General features: G+C 43.5%; 1 long non-coding RNA gene across 1 annotated transcript in view; it reads left to right on the top strand.

Annotated features, from left to right (window-relative positions):
* Positions 1–12,729, top strand: part of LOC132538011 (uncharacterized) — a 447,435-nt gene that overhangs the window by 411,713 nt on the left and 22,993 nt on the right. The gene's annotated exons all lie outside the window — the stretch shown is intronic.

Here is a 12,729-nt window from a genome sequence, read left to right as displayed (position 1 = left end):
TTTTTTAAAAAAGAGCAGAGGGAGAGGGCAGGGGAGATAACATAATAGTTATCCAAAGAGACTCTCATGCCTAGGGCTCTGAAGTCCCAGGCTCAACCCCCTGCACCACCATAAGCCAGAGCTGAGCAGTGCTCTGGCAAAAAAAAACAAAAAACAAAAACAGGGCCGAGAGAGAAAGGGAAACCGGCACAGCACTGGAGCTCCCTCCTCATGTGGTGAGTGCACCTCCATGATGAAGCAGGTGCACAGTCCAGGTGAGCTGTCTTACTGGGCCTCCATCTAAATTTTTAACTTAATCGCCCTGCACTAGCCATGGCCTTTACTTGGTCCTTCCAGGCTCTCTGCTTTGCCATAGAAACCCACCCCATGGCCTTCACTTCAGGGCTGTGCTTTTTCTTTTCTTTTCTTTTCTTTTCTTTTTTAATTTCTTTATTGGGGGATTACATTCAATAGTAAATACAAGAGTTTGTACATGCATGACAGTTTTCCAGTTAACAATACAACCCCCACTAGGTCCCCTGTCATCCTTTTTGAACCTGTGCTCTCCCCCTACCCACCCACCTCAGAATCTTTTACTTTGGTGCAATACACCAACTCCAGTTCAGGTTCTACTTGTGTTTTATCTTCTGATCTTGTTTTTCAACTTCTGCCTGAGAGTGAGATCATCCCATATTCATCTTTCTGTTTCTGGCTTATTTCGCTTAACATGATTTCTTCAATTTGCATCCAAGATGGGCTGAAAACAGTGAAGTCACCATTTTTAATAGCTGAGTAGTATCCCATTGTACATATAAACCACAACTTGCTCAGCCACTCATCTGTTGTTGGACACCTGGGTTGCTTCCAGGTTTTGTCTGTTACAAATAGTGCTGCCAAGAACATAAGTGTACACAGATATTTTTGGAAGGGTGTGTTTGGTTCCTTAAGATATATCCTCAGGGGGGTCGGGAGGTGGCACAGTGGGTTAAGCACATGTGGCGCAAAGCGCAAGGACCTGCCTTGAGGATCCTGGTTCGAGCCCCCAGCTCCCCACCTGCAGGGGAGTCGCTTCAAAGGCGGTGAAGCAGGTCTGCAGGTGACTATCTTTCTCTTCCCCTCTCTGTCTCCCCTTCCTCTCTCCATTTCTCTCTGTCCTATCCAACAACGAACAACATCAACAATGGCAATAATAATATCCACAACAAGGCTACAACAACAAGGGCAACAAAAAGGGGGGAAAAATGGCCTCCAGGAGCAGTGGATTCATGGTGCAGGCACCGAGCCCAGCAATAACCCTGGAGAGAAAAAAAAAAAAAAGGTATATCCTCAGGAGAGAAATTGCAGGATCATAGGGTAGGTCCATTTCTAGCCTTCTGAGAGTTCTCCAGACTGCTCTCCACAGAGGTTGAACCAATTTACATTCCCGCCAGCAGTGTAGGAGGGTTCCTTTGGCCCCACAACCTCTCCAGCATTTGTTGCTGCTACCTTTTCTGATGTATGACATTGTCACAGGAGTGAAGTGATATCTCATTGTTGTCTTGATTTGCATTTCTCTGGCAATCAAAGACTTGGAGTATTTTTTCATGTGTTTCTCAGCCTTTTGGATCTCTTCTGTGGTGAATAGTCTGTCCATGTCCTCTCCCCATTTTGGGATGGGGTCATTTGTTTTCTTGTTGTTGAGTTTTGCAAGCTCTTTATATATTTTGGTTATTAAACTCTTGTCTGATGTATGGCATGTAAAGATCTTCTCCCATTCTGTGAGGGGTCTCTTGGTTTGAGTATTAGTTTCTTTTACTGTGCAGAAGCTTTTCAATTTGATGTAGTCCCATAGGTCTATGCTTGCCTTATAGTCTTCTTTGTAATTGGATTCATTTCATTGAAGATATCTTTAAAATTTATGTGGAAAAGAGTTCTGCCAATATTTTCCTCTAAGTATCTGATAGTTTCTGGTCTAACATCCAAGTCCTTGATCCACTTGGAATTTACTTTTGTGTTTGATGAAATAATTTGGTTCAGTTTCATTCTTCTGCATGTTTAACCCATTTTTTTTCCAACACTTTTTGTTGAAGAGACTCTGTTTTCCCCCATTTAATAGTCTGGGCATCTTTGTCAAAGATTAGATGTCCATAGGTGTGGGTGCTTACTTCTGGGCTCTCCATTCTATTCCACTGGTCAGTGTGTCTATTCATGTTCCAGTACCAAGCAGTTTTGATGACAGTGGCCCTATAATATAATTTGAGATCTGGGAGTGTGATGCCTCCAGTTATGTTCTTTCTTCTCAAGATTGTTTTGTCAATTCTAGGTCTTTTCTGGTTCCAGATAAACATTTTTAGCATTTGTTCTATTCTCCTAAAAAATGTGGTTGGGATCTTGATGGGGATAGCATTAAATTTGTATATGGGGAGCCAGGCAGTAGCACAGCGGGTTAAGCACAGGTGTCACAAAGCACAAGGACTGGCATGAGGATCCCGGTTCGAACCCCCGGCTCCCCACTTACAAGGGAGTCCCTTCACAGGTGGTGAAGCAGGTCTGCAGGTGTCTATCTTTCTCTTCTCCTCTCTGTCTTCCCCTCCTCTCTCCATTTCTCTCTGTCCTATCCAACAACGATGACATCAATAACAACAATAATAACTACAACAATAAAAAGACAACAAGGGCAACAAAAAGGAAAATAAATAAATATTTTAAAAATAAACTTATATATGGCTCTGGGTTGTATATTCATTTTGATGATGTTACTTCTTCCAAACCATGAACATGGAATATCTTTCCACTTCTTTGTGTCTTTTTCAATTTCCTTGAGTAGTGACTCATAATTTTCAGTATTCAAGTCTTTCACTTCTTTGGTTAGGTTTATTCCTAGATATTTTAATGTTTTTGTTGCTATGGTAAAAGGAAATTGATTTCTGAATTTTATCTTCTTCTGACTTAGTGTTTGCATAGAGGAATGTCACTGACTTTTGTATGTTACTTTTGTAGTCTGACATTTTATTGTATTGCTTGATGATTTCCAAAAGCTTCTTGCTGGATTCCTTAGGTTTTTCTATGTGTACTATCATGTCATCTGCAAATAGGGAGAGTTCGATTTCTTCTCTTCCAATCTGTATCCGTTTAATTCCTTTCTCCTGCCTGATTGCTATGGCAAGAACTTCCAACACTATGTTGAATAGTAATGGTGATAGTGGGCAGCCCTGTCTACTACCTGATCTGAGGGGAAGTGCTTCTAGTTCTTCACCATTGAGTATGATGTTGGCTGTAGGTTTGCTATATATAGACTCCACTGTCTGTGGAATATTCCATCTATTCCCATCTTTGTAGTGTTTTGATCATAAAGGTATGTTGTATTTTGTCAAAGGCTTTCTCTGCATCTATTGATATAACAATGTGGTTTTTGGTCTTGCTTTTATTGATGTGGTGGATCACACTGATTGATTTACATATACCAAAGCTACTCTATGCCTTTTAATAGGTGAATTCGGGCCATTGACATTTACTGATATCCTAGACTGAAGATATTTTAATGCCACTATTGTATATTTTTAGAGTGTTCTGATATATGGTATATTTATGGTGGTCTGACTGTTTATAGGAGACATTTCAGAACTTCTTTCAGGGCAGGCTTGGTGATGGTTGATTCTTTCAACTGTTGCTTGTCTGAGAAGGTTTTGATGCCTCCATCTAGTCTTGAATGAGTCTAGCAGGATACTGCAGTCTTGGTTGAAAGCCTTTCTCACTGAGCACTTGATAGATAGCTTGCCATTCTCTTCTGGCCTGTAGTGTTTGTGTGGAGATGTCTGCTGTGAATCTTATGGGGTTTCCTCTGTAGGTGACTCTTTGTTTTTCTCTTGCAGCGTTCAGGATCCTTTCTTTATCCTTATTTCTTTCCATTCTAAATATGATGTGTCTGGGTTAATTCTGTTTGGGACCCTCTGGGCTTCTTGAACCTTTATGTCTTTTATGTTGTCTAGATTAGAGAAATTCTCAGCTATCATGTCCTGAAGAATGTTTTCTTTCCCTCCCTTTCTTCCTCTGGTAAGGCAATAATGCATATATTATTTCTTTTGAAGTCTTCCCAAATATCTCTGTTGTTGTTTCCAGTGTCTCTTAATCTCTTTTTGAGATCTCTTACTGCTTTTTTAGTTGTCTCTAAGTCATCCTTGATCTTGCTAATTCTGTCTTCAGCCTCATTTATTCTATTCTCTCTCCCCTGTACTATTTTCTGTAGTTTATCTATTTTGTTACTCTGTTCTGATACTGTTTTAGCTTGTTTAGCTAGTTGTGTTCTTAGCTCAGCTATTTCAGCTTTCAGCTCTCTAATAACCTTGAGATAATTAGTGTTTTCTTCCAGAGTCTCATTTGTTGTTTCTACATTTCTGATGACAATTCTTTCAAACTCTTTACTCACTCCTGTGACTATTTCCTTAACTAGTGTTTGCATGTTGACCCCACTATTTTGTGGTTCAACCTTTGGGGGGCTTTTAGATGGACTCTTGTCCTCGTTCATTTCTCCAATATTTCTTCTTGTTGGTTTAACCATTCTATATAGTATGTTATGGGGTCCCTTTCTCAGTATTTTTCAAATTACTGATCACTCTTGCCTGGATTGATTTGTGTCTAAGTAAGGTACTTAAAGAGTTCACAGTTGTGGAAATTAAGAGTTGTTTCAATATTATTTCAATCCCTGAGTTGGAACACAGTGGCTGTTAAAACCTCTTTTGTTCTTTTTCTTCCCTGTAGGCTATGGGAGCCTGAGGGCTTTTAAACTATAAGTAGACTTTTTAGCTTAATCACTCACTCCTGACTAAGAGATAAATCAGGGTGGGGGAGAGATAGTACAGTGGTTATGCAAAGAGACTCTCACACCCCAAGGATACAAAGCTTCAGGCTCAATTAAGCTTCTCTGCCAAGCTGGGCAGCACTGCTGGGCCCTGTGAGTTTCTAAACAAGTCCTGTTTATAGTATATAGTTTCTGAGGCAATTATTCATGATGTTCTCATCAGGAGAACAATGTGGAAAGGCTCCCACTATACAGCCCCACTGCTAGGCCACTGATATGTAGCTCTTCTCTTGAGTTTCCTGGTTAGTTCTGTGTTCCAAGGTGTCAGCACAGGGCCTCCCCTCTGCTGTTCCAGCCTCTGAGGGCAGTAGGGATGGAGACTCACAATTCCATTTGGTGAGTCCTAGGGGAGTCATCTCCTCCCTTCAGCAGTCTTTTTGTTGGTAAAACAGACTGGAGGTGGTGCCTCAACTGGTAAACTGCCAGACTGTTACCAGCTGCCCAATCTCTCCTTAGGCTCCTCTCTGTCCATGAGCCACACATGTTTGCACTTACCAGTGATTTGGTGGGTTCCTGAAGTTGTTCTAGTCCTGCCTTGTTGTGGACCCAGGTCATCTCCTTTTCCTCTGTGTTATTTCTACTTAGTTATAGGTACCAGAAAAGAAATGTTTTTCTTCCCAGACAATACTTTTAGCCTACCTGATGTTAGCGATCAGACTTAGACAAAAACTAGGAGTCATAGACCCCCCTGGAATATATCCAAAATAGACTTCCTAGCTTCTTCCCATGCAAAGACCCTTAATTCCATCTGCTCTATTCTTACCTTTAGGTTCCTGATTACTAAACATGTTATCCTGCTTTATATCTTACCACTTTTCAGTCACCACATTGCAGACACTACCATGATGACACCCTGACTTCCATGGGCAGATGAAGTCACTAATGTGTCCTGGAACCACACCTATCCAGAGCCTTAATCAACTAGGGAAAGACAGAAACAGTCTGGGGGTATGGGTCGACCTGTCAACACCCATTGTCCAGTGGAGAGGCAATTATAGAAGCCAGACCTTCCACCTTCTGCACCTCATAAAGATCTTTGGTCCATACTCCCAGAGAGATAAAGAATAGGGAAACTTCCAATGGAGGAAGAATTATATAGAATTTTACCCCTCTTACCCTATAGTCCTATTAATCATTATTAAATTACTAATGAAAAGATGTTTTTACTGAGAGAGAGAGAGAGAGAGCTAGACTAGAGGGAAGCTGCAGATGGAAAGTAAAGAAACAAGAACTCTTGAGAGAAGGGGTTGCTCAGATGCCCAGCATACAGATCTGGAGGTTTAAATATTGTGCAATAACATTTTGCTCTTAACAACTTGAACCCACAACCTTACCAACACTTCAACCCACAGACCACTAGCACTAGAAAGATGACTTGGGGACTGGATCCCTTTGCCTTCACGAGCATACTAAAATGTCTCTTTTCTCAAGATCCCCTAAAGCGTCCCTTTAAAAAAAATTTTTTTTAATATTTATTTATTTTCCCTTTTGCTGCCCGTTTTTTTAAAATTGTTGTTGTAGTTACTGTTGTTATTGATGTTGTCGTTGATAGATAGGACAGAGAGAAATGGAGAGAGGAGGGGAAGACAGAGAGCGGGAAAGAAAGACACCTGCAAACCTGCTTCACGGCTTGTGAAGCGACTCCCCTGCAGGTGGGAAGTCAGGGGCTAGAGCTGGTATCCTTCCGCCAGTCCTTGAGCTTTGCGCTACCTTCACTTAATGCGCTGCACTACCACACGATCCCCAGCTTCCCTTTTCTATCCCAAACTACCCCCTTCCTTTCTATTCCTACAAAGCTCTAAAGTCCCAGCCTGAGAGCAAACTGGCTCTTGAAGACATGTCTCTGCCATCTTCCCAGGCAGCTAGCTCCTGAAAACAAGCCGTTCTCCTTCCACCAATACTTGTCTCTTGAACATTTTCTTTCAAGAGGTAGAGTACTAAACTTTGATGTTAAGCAATATATGCCAGGGAAGAGTTTGTTAGGATGGAGCAGGGCAGGGAGCAGAGACGCTCAGAAAGGGTCCCATCACCATGACAGAGAGTATAAGGTTCCTTCTAGCGGCAGAGATGTTTGTTGGGCACTTCGACTCCTTTGAGCATTGAAGGCTCTTAAATAGAGGAATGACTTGGTCAGAAGTGCATTTTTTTTTTTTTGCCTCCAAGTTTATTGCTGGGACTCGGTGCCTGCACCACGAATCCACTGCTCCTGGAGGCCATTTTTTCCCTTTTGTTCCCCTGGTTGTCTTACCATTGTTGTGGTTATTATTGTTGTTGTTATTGATGTCGTTGTTGTTGGATAGGACAGAGAGAAATGGAGAGAGGAGGGGAAGACAGAGGGGGGAGAGAAAAACAGACACTTGCAGACCTGCTTCACTGCCTGTGAAGTGACTCCCCTGTAGGTGGGGAGCCGAGGGCTCGAACCAGGATCCTTCTGCCGGTCCTTGAGCTTTACCTCACATGCACTTAACCTACTTCACTACCACCCAACCCCCCGGTCAGAAGTGCATTTCTAAAATCTGCCAAAATTGGTGTTCCCTGGGTCTCTTGGCCAATTATGACTGTATTCAGGCATATTTCCAAAAGACTCGCTGCCTTTGTACTAAAAATAGTTAGCCTTTCTTTGGGGACATAAAAATTTGCAGCATGATATCTCAGGGGGAAGTATATACACTTTGATTCTTTGGAACTCACATTGTCGGCTGACTGACTACATGTCTTCAAATCACACCATATGGAAGATCTCCTTGAGCAATAGGAGGAGAAGAGGGCCATCTGATGAACATAGAACTTTACATTTTATTCATCTCAGTGTCATCTATGTTTGGAGAAAGAACAGCATCCTTAAGCAGGAAAGTCAAATTATAGTAAAGATCTCAACCCTCTAGTACTGTTGAAGTGTTCAATGTAAAATACTAGGAAATGTCCTGCAAGTATCCTGAGTGCCAGTGGTTGATGTCATCCTGGACCAACGCAGTTCTGGTTCTAGAATTGCTACAATAAGCTGACTTTGGGTGGAAGTGAGTGTGTAAATGCATGCTTCCGGGCTGCGTGTTTTTTGTGTTGTGAGCTATGACCAGACCTGCGTTACATGCATGCATCCCCTGCCACTATCACAGACCTTCTGTTAGGTGTCCAACAGAGTCCTAGGGGCTGCTTGCTATCCTCACAAGAAATCACAGAAGATAGGCATGATCACCCCCGATTTAAAGGTGAGGGAAACTGAGGCTCTGAGAGGTTGACAAGTCATGGTGGCAGAGTTCAAATTATATGTGTTTCACTTTCATCTCTTCTTGCCTCTCAGTTCCCAAGGGGAAGAATTTCTTCTTTTCCATCTTTTCATTCCTAAAGCACCCCCTCACTCCCCGCCCCCCTCTCTCTCCTGTTCCGTATCCAAAAAAAGTTTAGGATTCCTTCCTCTGAAAAGCCCTCCCTCCTATCTTCTCCACCATCAGGCAGTGGGTTGCGCTTTTACTTAGTATGAGGAATGGTTTTGGTTTTTTGTTTGCTTGTTTATTTGTTTTTGCCTTCAGGGTTATAGCTGGGGCTTAGTGCCTGCACTATGAATCCACTGCTCCTAGTGGTTATTTTTCCCCATTGTTGTTGCTGTTGCTGGTATTGTTGTTGGATAGAACAGAGAGAAGTTGAGAGGGTAGGGAAGACAGAAAGAGGAAGAAAAAGATAGGCACCTGCAGACCTGCTTCACTTGTGAAGCAACCCCGCTGCAGGTGGCAAGCCAGGGGCTTGAACCCAGGTCCTTGTGCACTGTAATGTGTGCACTTAACCAGATACATCACCACCTGGTCCCAGTGTCTCCCCTTCTATCCATCTCTTTCAGCCTCTATCTCCATCTCTCAATCTCTATAAACAATGTCTGCCAACAGAGTTGGGCCAGTAGCGCAGTGGGTTAAGTGCATGTGGCGCCAAGTGCAAGGACCAACCCCCAGCTCCCCACCTGCAGGGGAATCACTTCACAGGCGGTGAAGCAGGTCTTCAAGTATCTGTCTTTCTCTCCCCCTCTATGGATTCCCCTCCTCTCTCCATTTCTCTCTATCCTATCTAATAGTGATGACATCAATAACAACAACAACAATAACTACAACAACAATAAAAAGGGCAACAAAAGAGAAAATAAATAATACAAAAAAAAAAGTCTGCCAGAATGGTGGAGTCATGTAGCACTGAGCCACAGCAATAACCCTACTGGCAAAATAATTACATAAAATACAATAAAAATGAATTGGTAAGTAGGGGAGAGCTGTTTCCACTGTTGAGTCTTAAGGCCTGAGAACCAGGAACTCCAATGTTGGGAGGTAAGAGATGAAAGCCTCAGCTCTAAAAAAGAGAGCTCACTATTCCTCCCTTTTTGTTGTTGTTCTGCCTGGGCCCTCAACAGATTGTGTGACACCTACTTACATTGGTGAGGGATCTCAGGAATCTCTTTCCTCCTTCTACTGAGCCAAATGCTACTATCTTCCTAACATACACGAAACAATGTTTCCCGTTCCCTTAGCACAATCCCCCTGATACATAAATCTAGCCCTCATAGGGGGCCGGGCGGTGGCACACCAGGTCTCTGACTCTATCCAATATTAGGTTGACAAAATTTGTTTTTAAATATTTTATTTATTAAGGAGAGGGATAGGAGAGAGAGAAAGAACCAGACATCTCTCTGGTACATGTGCTGCTGGGGACTGAACTCAGGACCTCATGCTTGAGAGTCCAACATTTTATCCACTGCGCCACCTCCCAGACCACAAGTTAATAAAATTTTTTAAATTAATTTTTTATTTAAGAAAGGATAAATTAACAAAACCATAGGGTAGGAGGGGTACAATTCCACACAATTCCCACCACCCAATCTCCATATCCCATCCCCTCCCCCTGATAGCTTTCCCACTCTCTATCCCTCTGGGAGCATGGACCCAGGGTCGTTGTGGGTGTTAATAAAGTTTTTAAAAAAGAAGAAGAGACACCTGCAATGCTTCATCACTTGTGAAGATCTTCCACACTCCCTCCTGCTAGGTGGGGACCAGGGGCTAGAACTGGAGTCCTCATGCATGGTAACATGTATGTACACTCCACCAAGTCTGTCACTGACCAGGCCCTGATTACCAAGTCTTATCTACCAACATTCCTGGTTGTCAGAAGGCAGAATTCTCTACCTCCATAACTACATGAGCTAACTCCTACAATAAATTCTCTCTCTCTCTCTCTCTCTTTGCCTCCAGGGTTATTGCTGGGGCTCAGTGCCCGCGCTATGAATCCACTGCTCCTGGAGGCTATTTTTCCCCATTTTGTTGCCCTTATTGTTGTCATTATTGTTGTTGTTATTGCTGTTGCTGTTGGATAAGACAGAGAGAAATCCAGAGAAGAGGCAAAGACAGAGAGAAAGATAGATACCTGCAAAACTGCTTTACTGCTTGTGAAGTGACCCCCTTGCAGGTGGGGAGCTGGGAGCTGGAACCAGGATCCTTTTGCTTGTCCTTGCGTCTTGCACCATGTGTACTTAACCCACTGAGCTACCACCCAAACCCCAATAAATATTTTCTTATCTATCTATATGCTCAAGTCATTCTGTGGTAAACTGAATAAATCCCTCCCAAAATGCTCATGTTCTAATCCCTAAAACCAATAAATAGGGTATCGCAAATATTATGTGTAACATATCACCCATGATAAAGGGGAATGATTTACAGGTATGATTAAGGCTGAACGATGGGAGATTAATTTTATTTATTTATTGTTGAATAGAGATAGAGATTGAGAGGAGAGGGGGAGATAGAGGAGAGAGACAGAGAGACACCTGCAGCCCTACTTCACCACTTGTGAAGCTTCCCCCCCTGCAGGTGGGGACCACCTGATTATTTGGGTAGGTCCACTGTAGTCACAGAGGTTCTTCTAAGAAGGAGGCAGGAGGAGGAAGGAAGAAATAAAGATTGGTTGATGTAGCCATTAGCTGAGGTATTCCAGCACCTTCTAGAAGAGCCATGGAATCATTAGTTTTATTCTTCCTGGGCCTCTGAAAAGAACCAGAGCCAAGGCTACCTTGACTTTAGCTCAGAAACTGACTGAGCTGTAAGACAATCAAGTGCACTCTTTTGGTTCTCTCTATTTGTGGTGACTTGCTATAGTGACTATAGGAAAGTCTTACATCTTTATTCTAGCACTGGTCACATGGTAAGGCAGGTGTCTTTCTCACCTGCCTGGGAGCTTCCCAGCCTCCAGAACCTCTGTTTCTTATGGCTTAACACAAAACCTAAAGGAGCCTACAAAAGCTGCCGAATGACCCAGTTAACAAATGGATTAGGCTTTCCTGCTGTATCCTACTGGCTGTCTCCTTCGTTGTGAAATCTGTCTCTCTTCCCCCCCAACCGTGTGTGTGGTGTGTGTGTGTGTGTATGTTTGTGTGTGTGTGTGTGTGTGTGTGTGTGTGTGTTACCCACACTGCTCACCTGACATGCACATCCACCCTCAGAAGGACAGCCCTATTCTTACACTGAAGCCCACTTTGGACTGGCCAGCAAATACCTATTGTTCATGGATATGTTGTTTTTCAGTGGAGAGGAAATGGTTCCCCCTGCACCCCCAGGTAATAACTGGATACATCTGCAAAGATTCCGAGAGGAGAAGCTGAAATCTTGATGCATTTGATTCAAAACTGTAATAATTAGTTGCAACACAAAACTATAAAAATCCTCTTTTCGATGAACAAGAAACAAAACCTTGCCTTTACACTTCTAGCTCAGTCCCATTACATCCACTGACATCTGTGTTTGATGTCACCCACAGAGAAAAGCAGATTCCAGATAGTGAAATCATGATTCCATTTTGTTACATGATTTTGTATCTATACTATGTGGGTACTTTGAGTGTCTACTGTACATCAGTCATGTATCTATGCGGTCAGAGAATAAAGAGAAAAATCCATGAAGATGGTAAAGGGCTTGAAGGAGACCGGGGTCAGTGGCTTTATTTTCTTACTTTTTATTAATTTGCAAATAACAAGACTGCTGGTATTTAAAAAAAAAAAAAAGCTTAAATAATTCAAAACGAAGTGAATGGAGTCTTTTGTGCAGTGGCGTTACTTTGGGTTCCTTCCTTCCGGGACAACCCCAGTTGTCCCAGCACCTCCCGGCTTAGAAAGCTGGATTCTGGTGTCCCTGGAGCAATGGCGGACTCTTTACAGGAACTGCAGACGATCTTGGAATGACGCTAGTGGGGACTAAGGCTCTTAAAACACATAAACAGGAACGTGAGGGAGCTTTCTGCCTCACGGCCCAAGGATGACCTGCTCCAAGCCTAGTCTAGGGTCGGGGAGTGGGTTTCACCCACAGCTTCTCCCTTCCCTCCTGCAGCCCATCCTCGCCCAGGTGAACCCCAGCCTCCACGTGAAGGCAGGTGCGGCCCCAGACACCCTGCAAAAAACAAAATACGCAGGATCACCCACGATGGCCAAGGCCTTCCTCCCCGGCCGCTTCCACCGCAGCCCCCCCCTTCCCTGCGATGGAGTTTTTGTTTTAATTCATCTGAACTGGTTACAAAACCACACTCCCACGAATACATTAATAATGGATAAGGTGGTGGTGGGGGCCCGTGTCTTAAAAAAATCCCCGCAGGGCCCGGCCAGGCAACAGCAAATACATTTCTGCTGCATCATATTTAACCGTTTGCAAGCTTGTGCTGGACGGATGTGCAGAGGCCACTGAGAGAGACTCCATCGTGCTTCCCCTCCAACCACCGGCAAGACAGGCGGGAGAGACGTTGTCAGCCACCAAGGTTGGAGGGTAGAGGGTGCGAGAAGATGGAAAAGGGGAGAAGTTGTAAAGCCGCATAGGCCGAGCCGCCGCCCTCTCTGCGGGCCGGGCTTCAGCCTCCTGGTGAGGTCCCTTTAAGAGGCCAAGCGCGCCCCCGCC

Source organism: Erinaceus europaeus, chromosome 4 (assembly GCF_950295315.1).
Source record: "Erinaceus europaeus chromosome 4, mEriEur2.1, whole genome shotgun sequence".
Taxonomy (NCBI): domain Eukaryota; kingdom Metazoa; phylum Chordata; class Mammalia; order Eulipotyphla; family Erinaceidae; genus Erinaceus; species Erinaceus europaeus.
This window is presented reverse-complemented; position numbering and strand designations above follow the sequence as displayed.